Below are 21,223 nucleotides of genomic sequence, written 5' to 3' on the forward strand. Positions count from 1 at the left end.
GAAAAACTCAACACCAATTAATAGGTTTGTACTCTTTAACTTATTTTCTTCAATTTCTAACATCACCCATTAAATTTCTAGTCCTAATCTTTGTTCTTTCATGGCAGAAAACTAGGGATTTAGGAAGAATTGGGGGGATTTTACAAATTGGGGATTTAGACCTCAATTTGGGGTCAGATTCTGAAACTAGTTACATAATCGGGCTCGGGGGTGAATATGTAAATGTATTTTGGTCCGAACCTCGGGTTTTGACCAAGAAGACGGGGGTGTTGACTTTTGATGACCTTTTCAATAATGGCCTAAATTGAATTCTTTGCAATCGTGCGTAATTCCTAAGGCTTAATATGAATCGTTTGGTTGGTGAATTGCTAGATTTTATTGGTTTGGAGGCTTGTTTGAAAGGAAAAGCAGCGGTTGAGCTTTGAGTTTGGTCTTCGGAGCGAGGTAAGTGTCGTGGTTAACCTTGACTTGAGTGAATATGATTTGTTTGTCTATTTGCTACATGTTTAAATGTTGGGGAACAACGTATATGTGAGGTGACGAGTAGTTATGCGTTATAGTCGGGTTAAAGCATGCAGGCGGGGGTTTGGTTTCTTGCAATTATAACTTACTTTGTTCATATTATCTATGTTTAGACTAGGATTGTTAAATTGATTGTTCTTATCATGTTTACAGATCTTCCGGTGATAATTGAGTATTGATTCCGAAGTCGAGGTTGATATTGTGGAACCAAATGTTGAAGTAAGGCTTGTACTTGTTATTCTATCTCCCTGTTGTTATTTGTTCATTGCATTATGGTAAGGGAGAGTGTTAATGCACGAAGGGTGATGTCGTGCCATATTGTGAGTGTTAATGAACGAAGGGTGATGTCGTACCATGTTATGAGAGTTAATGCACGAAGGGTGATGTCGTGCCGTTTCTATTGATTTTATGGTGAGGTTGAGAGTAAAAGCACGAAGGGTGATGCCGTGCATTTTTCATTTACTATGTTTACTTGTTCTTATTGGTTCATAGTATAGCAACTGTTCAAGTTACCATTTTGATGTAGTTCTCTATCTTGTATTCCCCTTAGCATGTTTCCCCTCCCAATAGTACATGTTTGGCTGTTATTTGTACATATACCGTTAAATTGCACAGATTTGTTATGTAGGTGTCTTGTCATAGCCCCGTCACTACTTCGTCGATGTTAGGCTCGACACTTACAGTACATGGGGTCGATTATACTGATATTACACTCTGCACTTCCTATGTAGACTTTGGTATTGGTCCCAGCTGATCGAGAGGTGTAGCAACTCGGACTGGTTCATCGGAGACTCAAGGTAGATCTGTTGGCGTTCGCAGACCTTGAAGTCCCCGTCTATCTTTTCAGTTTTTTTTACTGTTTCTTTCGTTCAAACAGTTATATTTCTTTCAGACTTTTACTTGTAGTAAATCCTAGTGAATTATGACTCCAGATCCGGGTGGTAGTAATTAATGAAGTTTTTATACTATTCCGCAAACGTTGTATTTCATTTTAGTTTATTTGCTGTTATTTACTGAATTGAATAAGGATTGGCTTAATAATTCTATAACGTCGGCTTGCCTAGCAAGTGGAATGTTAGGCGCCATCACGGTCCCGACGGTGAGAATTCCGAGTTGTGACACAAACTTTAGTTAATATCAAAAATACTTATATTACCAAATTTACCCAATATCAAGTTTGTTGTATGGGTGAATTATTTAATTTTGAAAGGGCAAAGAAGTTATCGATATTTCGAGAACATTTTAGTCGTTTAACATTAGCATAAAATATATGTGTTTTTATAATGATATTGATATAGATATAAATAGATCGATAGATATAAATATAGATATTGATATATGTCAACTTTAACATGATAACGTGAAAATTCTATACATTATACGTGTACAGAACCTAAACTCAAACGAAAAAGAACAAATCGTTAGTGCATCAATCATACAGTTATTCGATACCTCTTATAGATAAGAACCACATAAAGATTATTGCTAAAAAAGTAGTAATGATGCTCCAAAGAAGAGGTGTATTTGTATCTTAGCAAACAGTAATATGAATTATATAATATTTAAAAGATCAGTAGTGGCTATGGCGGCCGAATATAGAAAGCGAAATAAGAAGAGATCCCTTGCTTTCTGATTTATATAATATAATATTATGAGAGATTTTGGGCAATCAAATACATCTAGGTCTATGAATATTGACTAGTCTAGCAGAATATTACTTTACTACAATTGAAAAGCAAATTTGTAGTAGTACAAAGTTATAGTCAGTGTTTTAAAAAGGTTACGCGTAGAGCTACTTTACTACAATTGAAAAGGAAATTTGTAGTAGTACAAAGTTATAGTCAGTGTTTTAAAAAGGCTACCCGTAGAGCGAGACGTTTTGTATATATTACCTTCGTTTCAATTTATACGAACTCATTTGATTAGGCACGAAATTTAAGAAAAGATAGACGACTTTTAAACTTGTGGTGTAAAATGAGACACATATTTTTTGTGTGGCTATAAATCATTGTATAAAGGTTTTGTTTCCAAATAAGGAAAGGAGTCATTCTTTTTTGCACGGACTAAAAAGAAAATAAGTTCACATAAATTGAAACGGAGGAAGTATATATCTGACTCAACGAGGCGTAAACCCCGAGACACGGGCATAAGTCCCACGGGTATTTAATTTTTTGATATTTTATCAAATAATATAATTATAGTAAATATTTTTTAAAATGTAAAATTGTATAAAATTGAATAAAACTATAAATATGTGAAAAATATATACAGATGTGCTCCATCCTCACAAAAAATTAGACAAAATATTCATTATACGCTACTTACAAGCACAAATAATTTGAGTTGAAAAGAATAAAGTTTTCTACGCGAAGAAACAAAAAGGATGACTAACCTGTAACTTGAACTTTGAATTTGCTGCTATGGAAGAAAATGAGTTTTCTTTGTATTTGCCAAAATAAAAATTGATTGTTCGTTGCTTTTGGGAGATAGTAGCAAACTAGGGAATAAGATAAAGAAAATTGGTAAAGACCATAAACTAAGGTTCTAGCAATTAAAAAAGGTCTTGACTTTTAAATTTAAGGTTTTAATTCTTTTTTAAAACTTTTGAGTAATTACAAGCTGACTTTTAAGAATTTGGGTGTTATATTAAGGACTTATTCAACAAATATTATTTTACTTTGAAAAAGTCTCTTGGGCTTACGCCTCATAAAAAAAGTGCATCAACGCCCGGGCGCACTCCCCGAATTGTTGGGCGAATACATTTTGAGACTTTCGTCCATCACCATCATCTCGAGGTATTTTTTGTGCGCCTCGCCCCGGACTCGCCACGAAAACGCCCTTTAAAACGTTATAATAGACATGAAAGAGTATGTTTTGCAGCTATAACTTAATTACTTAGATTTATCCTTAGCTAAAAGAGAAGTGAGTGAGGGGCCTACATTGGTTAAGTAGGAATAAGGCTTCAACAGTGAGACTTATTAGCACGGCAAAGAAGGAACGTTCTCGGCAGAACAAGTGTCACATGCATCCGAATCTTGGGAAATCCATAAGAAAATGATGATTGTTTTATTGTTCGTATAATTTAAAATAGTCACATATTTGTTTCAAGTGAAGTTTTTTGTTGAACCATTTGATATACTGAATTTACTGGTCCGACTGAGGAAAAGGTTCACTGTTCATAGTTTTCTCATTTTCAAGGCTCAATCTATCCCACCACTTACAACAATACTGTTTCAAGTGAATACATAAGTGTACAGGGTAAAATTGATTTATATTAAATGTTCGAATTATAGTGTGACACGTGGAATCGAAGACAGACGAAAAAATGAAGCGAGTGAAAACCAAGATCGAGGACAACAGTCTCTGTTGGCACCAGATAGATCCCGAAGGGAACATAATCAACGGGAGCGAACGAATATTTATCACCAGATGATATTTAATGAAGAATATTTCTCAGTATTAAGTACACAGTCGTTGCAGAGAATTTTGGCCTTCATGGCATGCCGTTATGAATTCATCTGACCCCATTATTGTCATTTAAGAGGTGTTTGATCGTAGGACTTTGTTCCCTATGTATAACTATAAATAGTGACTTAAACAACCATTGTAAGGGACAAAAATTCTGACAAACTATACACTATTCCCAAGATAAATAATACTTTATTTTCTGTCTAACGTTATTCTTATTGCTGCCTTCGTACGCCTTTCTCCCGGAACCAAGTTATCTCATATTTGTCTCGATTTCAATGCTAAGCCTTGCATTTTATTTAATTAATTAATCATTTTGGGATCAAATCGATTCGCTTGTCTATAAATCACACTATAAATTCAACTGCACCGTTTTACGGATAAACAGTTTGGCGCCCACTTTGGGCTTAGACAAATACGTATTGAGTTGATCCTTGCATCTATTACTAACATGTTTGATTTGTTGTTTCTTAGAAAAAATCGTAAAAGATGGCAGCTAACGATGTCAACATCGCACACAACGTTGAGGCACAAGAAAATCTACCTCAACACGAGGATTCGATCAGTGACACCCGTAATACGGAGAACGTAGCAACTCCGGTTCATGGCGGGCGATATCCCCGACATGTACGAGAGGTGACTCCTAATGATGCATAAGATGAGCACGTTGCAGAAATGGTGAGGATCTTGAGATAACAGCAAAAGGCCATCATGGACCATCTCTCACGGCAAGACCAGACAATGACAGAACTAAGGCAAGTGTTGTCAGGTGCTTCCAACAACGCGAATGGAAGATTCCCTATTCCTCTCCGTGCTCCCGCAAACCAAACAACGCAAAGGGTTGATAACAACACCCCAACGGTGAGGTCGGTTTCGACGGAGCCGGGGGAAGGGGGGTCGAGAACGGTTTTGGCAGCGACAACAGCATTGATCCCTTCAAAACTGAGCTCATGTGGTTCGTGAGTAAAATGAATGAGCGGATGGATCAGAACACGGAAGAATTCCATGCTCGAATGGATCAAATTCCGGGTGCACCACCGGTGCTGAAGGGTCCGGACTCAAAGAAGTACATCCAATTAGGGGTGGGCATATATCGGTTAGAACTGAAAAAAACGACTGAACCGAAAATATTTTTATTTTGATTATTCGGTCTTTTCGGTCGGTTTCAATTTAAAAATTTTAAAATTCAGTTTTTCGGTTCGGTCGTCGGTTATTGATTTATTTTGTTCTGTTAACTGAAAAATCGAATTATTAGCAAATGGATTATTTAAACTATATATAGGCTAAGCCCATATATAACAAATACTAGGCCCGATTTTAAGTTCCATCAAAGACAGCCCACTCTTAACAAATACTAGGCCCACGCTTAAGACTTTTAAGTTTTAAGGTCAATCAAGCATCAACTTTTCCCACTCTTAAGCTTTTCCCAAATACGCTAGGGTTCTTTTTCTTCAAACTTCTCTCTCTAGTCTCTATCGCTATTGATACACTGGTGCGGTTGTGCCGGTGGTGCTCCAACAGTTTTCATTGTCGTCAAATTTCTTGTAAGCTTAATTTTTGTTATATTTCTCTCATTTCTTATTTTTTGTTCTCTCTCCTCGCCAATCTTCTCTTCTTTCTCTCGTTTTAGTAAAAACTTTCTTCTTTTTTTTCTGCTAAAAATTAGTAGTTAAAGACTTAAAGGTGCATGTATATTGTTGAAAGAATTCTTGGCTCTTGAATTTGATGTCCATTTTCTATCTCCTTGCTCGGTTATTGTTTCTGTCTCCTTATTTAATTTTGTGCTTGTTTTTGCTTCCTCCTCTAACTTCCTTTTTCGCATTATTATCGCTTAGTATTTTATTATTCTACTTGAATTCATTTTCCTAGATGGAAGAAAATGTAAGTAGGGTAAGCGAAGCCTGCGAAGGTGAGGGTTCAAATGATAGCATACCTAACACTGAATGTCTCAGTCCTGATGAAGTTCCAAAGAAAAGGAAAGTCATGCAACCTAGATCTGATACTTGAAACCATTTTGAGAAGTATGATGATCCTAGTGGAGCTAAAATAGCAAAATGTAAGTATTGTGAAAAAACTTATGGAGCTGCTACGAAAGGTAATGGTACTACATCAATGAACAATCATCTCACTAAGTATCTCAAAATACCCCGTAAAATGGAAAATAGTCAAACACAACTAAGTTTTCTACCCGCTTCAAATGGGGCAAATGAAGGGGTGCTTACCACTTGGAAATTTGATCAAGCACATAGTAGGAGAGCTTTAGCTCAAATGATAATTTTGGAGGAACTGTCATTTAGTTTTGTTGAAAAGGAAGGATTTAAGAAGTTTATAGGTGTAATGACCCGACTTGTCGTTTCAAGAATTTAAGTCTTGTTCGGCGGCATAAGGCCCGGAGAAGCTTTGTATTATGCGCATTGACTTGCGTGCGTGATTGAATTCAGTTACCGGATGATTCAGAGTAATTTAGAATACTTGGTCTCTAAAAAGGAAGCTTAAGTCATAGGATTTTGATCGTAGTCGGAACTGTGTAAAGATGACTCCGGAATGGAGTTCTGTCGGTTTCATTAGCTCTGTATGATGATTTGGACTTAAGAGCGTGCCCGAAAAATTATTTGGAGGTCCGTAGTGGAATTAAGCTTGAAATGGCGAAACTCAAAAATTTGAAAAGTTTGACCGGGGGGTTGACTTTTTGATATCAGGGTCGGACACTGAGGTTAGTCTTGATACTTACTTGGCACCGCCGTGGTGTGCTCATTCTACACTTCTGCATATTTTTTTGCAGATCCAGGTATTGTTCGTTAGCAGTTGTGTAGGTCGTTGCTGTGAAGACTCAAGGTAAACCTGTTGCTGCGTTTGAAGGCTTTGGAGTCACCTTCAAGTTTTCATTTTGCACTCTTTATCCTTATTTCTAGACAGTTATATTTAGAAGCTTTCTAGTAAACACTCTGTAGAGCTTATGACTTGTACTACCGATTTTGGGGAATTGTAATTTTATTTTGGAGGTTTCCATTACAAAGATTGTTAGATGTTATTTAATTATTGTTGTTATTTAATAAATGTTAGGCTTACCTAGTCCCTAATACTAGGTGCCATCACGATACCCAACAAAGGAAAAATTGGGTTGTGACAATAGGAGTCACAATACCTCAATTTCAAATTCCTTCTCGTAGAACATTGACAAGAGATTGTTATGAACTTTATTGTGAACAAAGACAAAGTTTGAAGAAGTCCTTCAATGAAGCACATCCAAAAATCTGTCTTACAATAGATACTTGGACTTCTATACAAAGAATAAATTATATGTGTCTTACTGCTCACTTTATTGACAATGATTGGAAATTGCATAAAAGGATAATAAACTTTTGTCCTATAGCTAGTCATAAGGGTGATAATATGGCCGCGATTATTACTAATTACTTGCTTGATTGGGGTTTGGAAAATGTATTTACTATAGCGGTAGGTGTCTAATGATGTCACAGTAAGAGAAGTGTCTAAACAATTGACTACTTGAGGAACTAATATATTGAATGGTAAACACCTGCATGTTAGATGTATGGCTCACATACTTAATCTCATTGTACATGATGGGTTGAAAGAAATTGGTGTTTCTATCAAGAGAGTTAGACAAGCTGTGAGATACATTAGACAATCTCCCGCTAGGATTAGAAAGTTTAAAGAATGTTATGAATCTCAAAAGTTAACTTCCAAGAGAACATTATGCTTAGATGTTTCTACTCGATGGAACTCTACATACTTGATGTTAGACACAGCACAACAATTTGAGCTTGCCTTTGACAAATATAGTTTCTTTGATACTGGATTGTTGCATCATCTTCATACTTATGTATGTGAAAATGGAATTAGTGCAGGTGCTAAGGAAGTGACAGTAGGTTTAGGTGCTACATCAGAGTTAGATAGTTATCTTGCTGAAGATATTGAGCCTGAAATAGATGAGTTTAAAATTTTAAAGTGGTGGAAAATCAATGAGCTTAGATTTCCCTTTCTTGCGGAGATGGCTCGTAATGTGTTAGCCATTCCTATTTCAAGTGTTGCATCAGAATGTGCATTCAGCACTGGAGGTCGCATTATTGACTCGTTTAGGAGTTCGTTGACGCCTAAACTGGTGCAATCTCTTATTGGTCTTCAAGATTGGCTTAGAAGTGAACCTATTCCTATTAAAGTTGAGAAAAACTTGGAGTATCTGGAATAACTAAAACTTGATAATTATTTTGTATTTTGCATTTATTATATTAAAATAGTTTACTCAACACTAATGCATGACAAAGTTTTCTTCAATATTTTCCTTAGATTTGGCTAATTATACAAAAGATTCAACTATTATTGACATATAGTTGTAACCTGTGGCATGTGTGGTAAGTTGATAACCTTCTGTATATTTGATGATATAATATTTATATACTTTATTATAAATCAATTGTGTTTTTGACTTATAATTATGTCTTTTGTTGCAAAGGTTTGATCATGGCGCCTAAATGAAACTTACGGATTATGTATCATCTTCGTAAATGCTTAGATCAATAAGTAAATAGACAAGTAGTAAATAGACAAGTGATGCTGCAGTAGTAACTTGCTAGTGAGCTCTTTTGGTAGATAAGATGATGGTAGACAAGTATATTGTATAAGACTTCTTATGTTTCATGCTACTTAATGTAGTTATTTTGCTGGTTTTGAGACTTTAGCAGCATGAAAACTTTCTAACTTATGGATTACTCTTTTGGTTATGTAATATTGCTTGTACTAAACAGTGATTTCCTACTAGCTTCTCAAGCTAACTTTTGGATATAATGAATGAAGTTCATGTGCAAATTATCACATTGGCATATTTCTAGGTTTTTGGCAGCAAAACAACATAGATTCTGGGTTTTTTATTCTCTCACGGCTCAATATTGGACATATGTTGCTGCATATTGAATTTGATCTGGGTATTCTATTTCTTGATTATGTGCAAATTATCACATTGGCATGTGATTTTATAAATAAACCAGATGGCTGCTACTTTTCGAGCTCCTGTTGTTTTTCTGTTGTTCGCTCTAGAAGAAATGGCATCTTGGTATATTTTAAAAAATGTACATGCTTTATCTAATTCTTGGTAGACCAAAAGGTTTCTAGGAGATAATAGTCCTCCTTATCTCTATATTTGCATTACTAAGATTATAGTAGATTTTCTCTACAAATCAGACTTTTTAATCAAGAATACTCCTCAGCAACACATATCAGATTTATATAAATAAAAGAACAAATTTATGATTTATCACATTCAAGCAACACAAGAAGTTCGAAATTTTGGAAAAAACCAATAAATTGGTCAGTCCAATTATTACGTAGAAGAAGCCCAATATGATAATGTTCAAACCGAAAACCGATCCGAAATAAATCGAACTGAAATTAAAAAACCGAACTAAACCAAACTTATTTCAGTTCAGTTTCGGTTACTACTTTTACAAAATCAAAAACCAAATAACCGAACCGAATTTCTTCAAACCGAACTGAACCGACCAAATGCCCACCCCTACATCCAATTGTCGTTCAAACCGAGCGCTACACCAGAATTGATTTTGAAGCGGTTCAAAATGCCAGATGTACTGAAATATAATGGAACTTCGGACCCTCGGGAGCACATCACCACCTATATAACAACGGTGAAAGGAAACGACTTGGCTTAACATGGGATTGAGTCGATCCTGCTGAAGAAGTTCGGAGAAACCCTCACGAAGGGGTCTTGACATGGTACTCACTATTACCCGAACATTCAATAGATTCCTTTGAGATGCTCGTAGATTCTTTCATCAAGGCACATGCTGGGGCCAGGAAGGTTCATGCCTGGAAGGTGGACATATTCAGAATTTTACAAGGAGAGTCCGAGTTGCTGCGTGAGTTCGTGATTAGGTTTCAGAACGAACGGATGTTGTTACCGACCGTGCTAGATGAATGGGAAGATGAGGCATTACTAAATGGTTGAACCCGAGGAGCTATGACGCCTCCCAAAAATTGAAAGAAAACTTGCTCGAGTTCCAGGCAACTACATAGGCGGATGTCCATAACCATTGCGAATCAAAAATAAGGATAGAAGATGATCAGCTCAGGTTCCCGGTATCAAACAAAGGTCAGGATCGAGAAAATAACATGGATAAATCAAACTAAGACTTTGATGAAGACCGGCGGTCTTCTAAGGGTTGTTTCTTGCCCTACGATAGGGTCGAAGGACGCAACAACAAAGGATTCCGGTCGGTGGATAGGTTGCCACAGATAGAAGGGTCGATCACGGCCAGAACAACAGGTCGTTACTGGACAAAGAGGTATCGGGTTCCCGGGATTCCACCTATGTAGGTTGTCGGAGTATAATTTTAATGTCAGCATAGTGGAACTGGTATCGGCAATGAGAAACATCAAGGAAGCGCGGTTGCCAAGGCCAGTGAGTCCGATTCCAGCCAGAGGGATCCTAATCTATGGTGTGAATATCATGGGACTAATGGCCACCGGAATGGGGACTGCCGACATTTGCGCAAGGAGGTAGCAACACCATTAAAAAATGGCCGTCTTAGAGAATTCTTAAGCGACCGGGCTAAGAAAAATTACGGCCGCAACCGGGATAATGCATAGCCCTCGAAGGCAGGGAAAGACAATCTTTGGCTAACCATCAGCATAATTGTTTGGGGGAACGAGATCTATGGTGTAATATTTTTTGCAGCAAAAAAGATAAATGTATCAGTGACTCATAGAAAGAGACTCCGGGAAGTCACCGAGGACGATATCACCTTCACAAAAGAGGACGTTGATGGACTTATACTACCGTATAACAATACCCTAGTAATTTCTCTTAACGTTTTAGATTTCAAGAATAAACGTGTTTGGTTTACTCAGAAATTTCAACCAACATCATTCAATGGAGAGTGTGAGAACAAGTCAAGCTATCTGGAAGCATCATTCCGGCAACAAAACTCATCGCCGAGTAACTTAGCAAGTGTGACAACCCGAGAGGAGATCTTGCTGCCCATGAACGCTGGAGGGGTCATGAAGACTACCTTATTTGAAGTATTAGACGGTGACATGTGCTACAACATAATTCTTGGCAGACCATGGCTACATGAGATGAAGGCTATGCCATCAACATATCACCAACTTCTGAAATTCCCAACTCTAGAGGGAATCAAACAAATAAGAGAAGATCAACCGATAGCAAGGGAAATGAACGTGGTCTCGGTTTCCAACAGTAAAGGGAAGGAACAAAGGGCATAGTAATTACAGGAATCGATGCCTGCTCCAAAACCAAACGAAGATGATAAAAGGGAGGAGCCGTCGGAATCCCTCCAGGTACCAGAAGAAACAGACGCGACCAAGTCTACGGCGGAAGAACTCGAACAAGTGGCATTGTTCGAGAAATGTCTAGAGAGGAAGTTTCACATGGGGACAGGATTAAACCCTGAGCCCAGGTCAGGATTTATTAAATTTCTGAAAACTAACGTTCGTTGTTTTGCATGGTAGCACGCGAATATGACATGTATCCCGCTAGAACTGGCCATGAACAAGCTAAGCCTTGACCCAAGCATCCCGCCAGTAAGGCAAACGAAGCGCCCAATTTCCAAGGTCAGAAACGTGTTTGGTAAATAAGAGGTAACTCGATTGCTCGACACCGGTTTAATCCAAGAGGTAAAGTACCCCGACTGGCTAGCTAACATAGCAGTGATTTCGAAAAATAATAATAAATTCCGTATATACGTATATTATAAGGATTTGAATAAGGTGTGTCCAGAAGACTCGTTACCACTACCAAACATTGATCAAATAATTGATGCAATGATCAGACACGAGTTGATGAGTTTCCGCGATGCCTATTACGGGTACAACCAAATTAAGATGAACCTGGAGGATCAGGAAAAAACTTTGTTCATAATGAACTTTGGTACATATTGCTACAATGTGATGCCCTTCGTGCTTAAAAATTATGGATCCACTTATCTGAGGCTCGTGAACAAAATATTTGAAGAGAAAATAGGGAAAACAATGGAAGTGTACATAGATGATATGCTGGTTAAGTCTTTGAATACAGGTGACCATTTGAAACACCTCCAGGAAACCTTCGATATCCTAAGAAAGCACAACATGAAGCTCAATCCCAAAACGTGTGCGTTCAGAGTTAGCTCCGGTAAAATTTTAGGTTTCTTGGTGTCACAAAGGGGGATCGAAGTCAATCCCAATAAGATTAAAGCTATCGAGGACATTCTAGACTAGCTGCAAAATGTGAAAGAAATCTTAATGCTAACCGGAAGACTGGCCGCTCTAAGCAAGTTCATTTTTCGATCATCGAAAAAATGTCATCACTTCTTCTAACAGGCTCTAAAGGACTTGAAACGGTATCTATCAAACCCTCTGTTATTATAAAAATGGAGAAAGGTGAACAGTTGCTAATATACTTAGCGGTCTCGGAGGTAGCGATAAGTGTCGTTCTAGTCTAGGAGGACAAAGGTACGCAATATCCTATCTATTATATTAGCAAAATTTTATCGCGAGCAAAATTTTTTTATCCGTACCTCAAAAAATTGGCTTTAGCTCTCGTAATCGCCGCTAAAAAGCATAGGCCTTTTTTTCAGGGCCACCCGATAGCTATGGTGACAATTCTTTCCATGCGGAATACCCTTCACAAACCTGAGTTGTTAGGTCGACTTGCCAAATGGGCAGTTTAAATTAGTGAATTTGATATTGAATATAAGCCCAGGATTGTGATCAAATCACAAGTTTTGGCTGACTTCGTGGCCGATTTTAATCCCGAGCTACTGCCTTTGGCCATAAAAGAAGTGGTGACGGTGTCAGAAATGACACCAGGAGTTTGGACCCTGTTTAAGGATGGAGCTTACAATGTGAAAGGGTTCGGGCTCGGGGTGGTTCTAATCACGCCCTCAGGAGAAGTCCTGAGGTAGGCCATAAAACTTGTTCCCTTGACTAAAAATGAAGTCGAGTATAAGGCTTTGATTGTAAGACTTGAACTGGCCCGGGGACTAGAGTCTGAGGTCATAGAAATCAAATGCGATACAAAACTAGTGGTAAATCAAGTATATGGAATCTTCGACACCAAAGAGGAGCGCATGCAGCAATATATGGTTAAGATTCAATATTTTCTCGCGCGGTTCAGGGAATGGTCGATCACCCATATCCCGAGAGAAGAAAATGCATAAGCGGATGTATTGGCCAATTTGGGATCGTCCACGTAATTGATGGATCAGATTCCGGTACCGTCGCTCATCTTACACATTCAGTACTAGATATGGCCGGTTATTATGAAGTAAACTCGCCAACCTAGTCTGGGATTGGAGGAATGAGATCATCGACTTCCTTGAGCGACAAGCTTCCCGAAGACCCGAAGACATCCCGAGCACTCTACACCAAAGAAGCTCTTTACAACTTCTGGGGAGGACAGTTATACAGAAGGTCGTTCCAAGGCCCGTTGGCTCGATGCTTAGGAGCCTTCAAGGCTAATTACGTCATGAGGGAGGTTCACGAAGAAATTTGCGTGAATCATTCAGGTGAAGATTCGTTGGTGCTAAAAGTGCAAGATACTTTTGGCCCCGTAGGGAACAAGACGCAAAGGTATTCGTTCAGAAATGCAACAAGTATCAATGCCATGCACTGTTAGTGCGCAAACCGGCAGAACTACTGCATTCGATACTATTCCCATGGCTATTCATGAAATGAGGGATGGATATAGTCGGGCCGCTGCCACCGGGTCTCGGGAAGGTAAGATTTCTTTTAATTTTAACCGATTACTTCACTAAGTGGGTTGAAATAGGTCCTTACCAAAAATTGGCGAGCACGAAGTGATCGATTTCCTATGGGAAAATATAATTTGTCGGTTCCAAATACCGAAGAAGATTGCCTGCAACAACGGACCACAGTTCATAGGCTCAAAGGCCAGAAAATTCCTTGAAGACCTGAAAATTAAAAGAATCATATCTTCGCCATACCATCCGAGTGCAAATGGGCAAGCCGAATCAACCAATAAGGTGATTATTCAAATCCTCAAAAAGAGGTTGGAAACAGCCAAACGAAAGTGGCCCGAAGAGTTACCGGGAGTGTTGTTGACATACTGGACTACAGCTAAATCCAGCACGGGAGAGACATCTTTCTCTCTCATATATGATCGAGAAGCTCTAATCCTAGTGGAAATGGGAGAACCAACCTTGCAGTACTTCCGGGCGAACGAAGAAACAAGAAATGAAGCATTGCCAGTCAAATTAGAGCTGCTTGACGAACGCAGGGACTTGGCGCACATAAGGATGATGGCCCAGAAACAAAGAATGTAAAGGTACTATAACCGAATTTTCAATCTCCGTTATTTCAAAGTGGGAGACTTGATTTTGAGGAAAGTGACTCAAAACACCCTAGAGCTCAACGCAGGAAAGCTGGGCCCAACATGTGAAGGCTCCTACCGAGTTTCAGTTGTCATCATAAAGGGATCATACGTACTAGAAAACTAAGATGGAGTCAAATTGCTGAGCAACTGGAACGTGACTCACCTCAAAAAGTATTACTGTTGATGGGCACTGCTTGTACTGAAAGTATGTGTTACACTATTTTTTTCTTTGCCCAGTTTTTGTCCCATATGGGTTTTTCTGGCAAGGTTTTTAACGAGGCAGAAATGGAAAGTATAATACGAAGGAAACATCATCGATAGAGATAAAACCTTTAAATGACAAGGCATTGAAACAACAAACTATTGCGGGATGGTTAGATAGTCTATGGCTCGATGGAAAAATTCTAATGGGAAGAAAAACTTGCCATCGGACCAAAGGCTATTCAACCATTCACGAGTGCTCTTTCCTACAAGCCACTAGGGGGTGGTTAGCTAATATTTTGCTCGATAGAAAAGTTCCTAACGGGAAATGAAGTTTTCTATCGAAACTAAAGATTATTCAACCATTCACTAGTATTTTTCCTCAAAGGATCAAGACTTCCGGTGTTCCAATTCGCATTCTTTGCGTTCGAACACTGGGGGGAAATAGTATGAGAATACGCAACCTGATTGCCACAAAAATCGAGACTACGAGACCCGAGAACAAACATATCTCATCGGGACCGGGGACTGCACAACCAGCCCCGTAGAAACAAGTTATACAAATTAGCCACATGTAATGGAAATTTCTTTTCTTTCAGCAAAACAAATTCTTATGTACTTTTGAAGATAGAAGAAATAAAATAAAGTCCTTTTATTATTATCTTGTTTCTTGTCCAAACGATGAATTGATTTTATCATTTGAAAGTTAACCAATTACTTCAAATTCTAGTGCGGGAATGAACATGAGAAGTCTTCTTCAAGATCACCATAAACATAAGAGGGCCCTCTCTTATGAAACTCTCACGGTAAAGGAAGTTTATACCTAGAACCCAAATGCTATCAGGGCAAAATGCACCAAAAGCCCTGCATAATTCGACACAAAAAGAATTAAACTTTGTGCAATGCTTAAACAAAAAGCACTTTTATTTATCAAACATGCCAAGTAGCACAAGCACAAAAATACAAAAGTAAAAAAAACAAAGGAAAATAAATCAAAAATCTAAATGACGTTGCCACCAGAACTCGGGGGAAGAGAAGCATCAGCGTCCCAAAAAGAAGTAGGCGAATCTGCCACCGGCTCAGGGTCTTGGGCTTCATCGTTATTATCTTCAAGTTCCTCCTCGGTTCCTGAGAACTCGGAACCAGAACTAGAAGAGTTAGTTGCATCAGGTTGTGCCAGGAGGCGTCTTCGAGTAGTTATCTTCAGCACTCGAGCCTTGCTGATCTCATCGTCAATATCAATGACGCCCTTTTTTGCCTCTTTCAAGGTTTTCCTCCTCATATGATATATATAGTATGTTTTTTCGATGATGAGGGAATCTCATCGGCGTTGAAGTTATCATTTAAGCTGATCAACCTCAGTCAAAAGGTCATCCCGATGGGATCTCATAGAACTAAGGCTAAGATCAAGATCACGGATAGTGGTTATATGGACCTTATTATGTTCCATGTTCTTCTTATACTTATCCTCCATCTGGGCACGTTTCTTTTCGGCAGTAGCGACCTCTTCCACCTTGGAATTAAAGGCTGCATCCAAGTTATTCACTTGCTCAATGGAGGCACTCTCGTGCTCGGTAGCAGCAAGAATGACATCTTGAACTTCAGACCACTTAGCCTTAGCTTCTTGGAATTGAACATTTAATTGAGAAGTTTCTTGACTAAGGGCCACTACCTCCTGCTCACTAAGCTGCAGCCGGTCCTCGAGATCACTCACTTCAGCGGCCTTTGCTTCTAATACCGGGAGGCACGCAGTGAACTGGCCCCTCTCAGCCAACAGTTAAACCCGCTCGGACTTAAGCCCTTCTTTATCGAGGTTCAATTTTTGAAGGACCTCGGAAGCAAGGAAGTTGTCTTGTGAAGCAAAAACCCAAGTTAGAAACCATGTCACAGCCAGTCAAGAAGAAAAAACCAGAAAAGAGAACAAGTACAATACCGTTGCTGCTTTGTGCGTGATATTATTATCATACAATCCCCCGAAAGAGAGTATATTTTTTTATCTTTCTCTAAAGCCAGCAACTTCAGGTAATTGGCGAGTTCCACCAATCAGGAAAGCTGATGGCACTCCGTGGATACCGAGAGGGAGACACTCCTCCTTCTCTAGGGATATGCAGAAGGGGGCGAGTAGTTATGCCACAAATTCCTATGGTCAGTGGACTAGGGAGGAAGGACACCCTTCTCCCGGGTGTCTACGACCGGTGTGGGAGATGTAGCAGTTACAGGTGATGTAGGTATGGCCGGCGTGAAAGGAGATGAAGTTGATGGTGTTACAGGTTGAGAAGCAGTTTCGGCAGGGTTGCTCACCAACCGAAGACGGAAGAGGATCGGTACTCTGCCTCATAGTATTGGGAGCATCGACTTGGACCGAAAAAGGAGAATTAGTATTCTCCACTAAGTCAAATTCTCCCTAAAGCGCTCGAGTATCGTCCTTGGTTGGGGTTCTAAGATCTTCAGACTGAGCATTCTGTTGAGCTGATGAAGATCATTGTCTCTTTTTAAGGGAAGCTTATTCATCATTGGATTCTCCATCATCATCAATAACCACAGTGGATGTGGCTGGCTCGGGCACGACTTTCTTTACTTTCTTATTTTTACCCTCGACCGAGGAAGAACGCCGCCTTTTTGGTTGCTTATTCTCTGGCTAGGGACTCCGAGAAGAAGCACCTACACTGGAAGCAGACCCGAGGGTACCTGTTCGGGTGAGATCCCCCTACAACAACCTCGCAGCCTCTACGGGATTGACCAAAACATCCTCTTCAGTGACAAAGACAGAACCCTGATGGAAACTTGAATCAACCAAAAAGGTAGGGTTAACTAGTTTTCTTATCTCCAAAGAAGAAATGAATGCAGAGCTAGTTTTACGAGTTAGTTTACCATGGTTCTTAGACCCTCCATCCATATTTAGGGGCCAATTCCTTCCACCGGCAGGTTTCGGGCGTAATGATATCCAAAATCTTCTGAACTCACAGATCTAAGCCTTTAACCCTTGAAGGTGTCCACCGAGTTACTGAAATAATGAATGAAAAAGGTTAACAATGACATGAAACAACCTATATCTTCGGAGGAAAAGATATGTTATAAACTTATGTGGACAAGTCCGGGATTTGGGGAAAGGCAGAATTGTAGCCGGGATGATGTCCCTGGTAGAAATGATGACAAATCGCTCCATCCTCTCACTATCGTTGTCGTCATCCATGCTGGTGAGCAAAGCATGGTGGCCATGCTTGCTGAAATTTATTACTCCCCCAAGAAAAATCTTGGGGGAGTAGAGGTTCATCATATGAGCCAAGGTGAGGGGCTCCTTCATTTCTTGGCACAACCGCCTCAAACGAGCCACCGTTTTCCATACCGAGGGCCCACCTATGCCAAACAAACCTGGTACCTGTGGCACAACTCCAAAATCACGGGGTCAAGTCCCCCGCTGAAATAAAACGCACCCAAAGTGAAGGGGTACGTGTAAACATACGTGATGCCTTTCTTGAGGTCGTGGCAATCACAGTCTTTCTTCACAGCAGGAATACTGGAAGGGCGAATAGAAGAAGGATTTTTACCAACAACCCAAGTACGAGAGTTTGAAGTGGGGAACTTCTTTTCGAAGTCCTTGGATGTGCTTAGCTGCATGGGAGTGATAGTGCTCACCGTGGGAGGATCAGCATCAACATCGACCTCTTTGTCTTTGCTTTTCTTCGGTCCACCACCGAAGAGAAGACCAGAGTTCTTGGAAGAGTTAGCATAAGAAGACATAATAATAAGAAGGTGATAAGGGTTTTTTTAGAAGAAGATTAAAGGGAGATGAAAGCAGAAGGAAATTAAAAGCAAAGAAGTTGAGAGAGTTTATGGAGTTGTTAGAAGTGAACATGGTGGACGTCATCAGTTCGAGCCTGATTATCCCTAAGCCCAATGTGAGTAGGTAGAATGAGGCGAATAATTAAAGGAATAAGCGGCTAAAATCGTGGCCATGATTACCTCGAAAATCGACAAAAATATTGCTAAATCGTGGAGTAACACGTGTCTGGGGTATTAAATGCGAGGAGACGTGCGTCTTATCAAGCGTCAGAAACTTTTCAGAAGGGTTCAAAACATTTCCTACCAAGAAAGGAATCTTCACGAACTTTCCGTTGACAACAAAGTGCCACCGGAAAGCAGGGGGACTAACTGTATAGGATAAAATCAGTTTATATTAAATGCTCGAATAATAGTGTGACACGTAGAACCGGAGGCAGACGAAAAGATGAAGCGAGTGGAAACCAAGACTGAGGACAACAACCTTAGTTGACACCAGGTAGACCCCGAAAGGAACATAATCAACGGGAGCGAACAAATATTTGTCACCAGATGACATTTAATGAAGAATATTCCTTAGTATTAAGTACACAGCCGTTGCAGAGAATTTTGGCATTCATGGCATGTCGTTGCGCAGTCATCAATGACCCCCATTATTATCATTTAAGAGGGACTTGATCTTAGGACCTTATTCCCTAAGTACAACTATAAATAGTGATTTCAACAACCATTGTAAGGGACAAAAAATCTAACAAACTTATGCTATACACTGTTCCCAAGTTAAATAATATTTTATTTTCTGTCTAACGTTATTCTTATTGCTCCCTTTGGAAGTCTAGCTCCCGGAACCAAGCTATATGCTATTTGTCTCGATTTCAACGCTAAGTCTTGCATTTTATTTAATTTATTTATCATTTTGGGATCAAATCGATTCGCTTGTTTATAAACCACACTATAAATTCAACTATATTATTTTACGGGTAAACAATAAGCTTACAAGTCAAATAAACCTTTGACCCTAAAATAAAAGGGTTGATTGGAAAACAGTACATTTCATTGATTTTGAGTGACAAATATGAGCGTTAACGATAATAGCATATTTAAGATCAAATTCAACTAGAAGGCAAATTTTTTGTTCTATGTTCCTATAGGTGAGGGGCATTTTTTATCATTATCCCTAAGGATTTATATCGCTGCACATAACGTTGTCTCCGAAACTAAGACATTTGTTTTTTGCACCGTTCAGTTTATTTCTTCTTCTTCTTCTTTTTCTTTCTTTTTTCAATTTTTAATTTGTAAAATTGTAAATTATTCTCTTTATATTTGTTGCTATATTTCTGAAAACATGATGACATATTGGTTATCTTAGGTATGTGATCTTAGGAAACCTTTTCTTTCATCATTACTGAAATTAGCTATATCTCAATTTGTTTTTCTCATTATCAAAGTTTTATGAGTTTTCAAGTGTTTTCATTTGTTGATGGTTTGGCTTAAAGGCAAGTTATGTAGGGATTACAATATAGAAATTATACAATGTAATGCTTAGTAAAGTAGGAATTGTATTGCAGGAATTAACAATGTGGAATGTAATGCATAAACACTTTCTTATTGGATATTTGGTTTGAAATATTACAAATTAGAATGTATAATTATTTTTAACGGTAATTATTTTGTGGGGGCGGTTATACACTTATACTATGTAGGTTTTCTACTCATTTGCGCTTTTAACATACTTGGATTGGCCCAATTCTTAGAGCCCGTTTGGATTAGCTAATTATAAATAATTGATAAGCTTGAAGTGTTGAAAAATATTTTTAAGTACTGAAACTGATTTTTTAAATAGGCATTTACGCATTTGGATAGACGTGCTGAAACTGCTAATAAGCAGTTGATATGTTTGGTAGAAAAGTGCCGATAAGTTGTTCTCATGTTAAAAAGACTAAAATACCCTTAAATATTTTACAAAGAATTATGAATTAAAAAGTTTTTTGTAGAGAAAATGATAAACAACGAATATGGAATGAAGAGAAAATTTAAAAATTTATTTTGGAAAAAATATTTTGTAAATTAAAAAATATTATTAAGGATAAACTAGTAAAAGTCTTGGTCAAACTAAAGGTGCATATAAGCTGAAAAGTCATAAGTTGGGGGTGACCAACTTATGTCTTATGGTTGATTTTAACCTATAAGCACTTGTCTTATAAGCACTTTGAATGTTTACCAAACATGTAGAAAAGCCAAAACGTACTTATAAACAAGTTTGACTAGTTTATAAGCTTAGCCAAACACCCTCTTAGTATAATACACTAAATTTGGATTTGGATAATTTGGTATATCGGTGAAATTTTGAGTCGAGCCAAAGACGTTCCTTAGCTTTGAGTTTGAAGTAAAATTAAGGATGAAATTAAATAAAATAGTTCTTCAATAAAAGAAGAAAACAAAAGTAGCCTCCAAATGACTTATCATGTTGTATATGATGTTTTTTCAAGACAAGAAAGATTAGTAGTTCCACTCTTATCATCTGAATAATGTTGTATATGATCTACCAGAGGCTTAATATTTTCTTAATTGTTTTCATCTTCTATACACATTGAGTTTCATTAAGTATTTTCCTTTGGCAACTATTTAACAAGAAATGTTAGGTTTATCCTCTTTTCTTCTATATAAGGACATTCGCATAACTCATAAATAGACCAATTACCCATAAAGTAAACGTAAAAATTGCACGGGCGACCAATTTAATCTATACTCATATTTTTAAAATGAATTAACATATACCTTAATTTTGACAACTTTATACGAGTCGCGCTCCTTTCTTCCTCTTCTTTTCCTCTTCTTCTTCTTCTTCTTTTCTCTCTCAAACATATGAGACTCGGTGTAAGTATT

This window comes from Nicotiana tabacum, chromosome 17, assembly GCF_000715075.1.
Source record: "Nicotiana tabacum cultivar K326 chromosome 17, ASM71507v2, whole genome shotgun sequence".
NCBI classification, from domain to species: Eukaryota; Viridiplantae; Streptophyta; class Magnoliopsida; order Solanales; family Solanaceae; genus Nicotiana; species Nicotiana tabacum.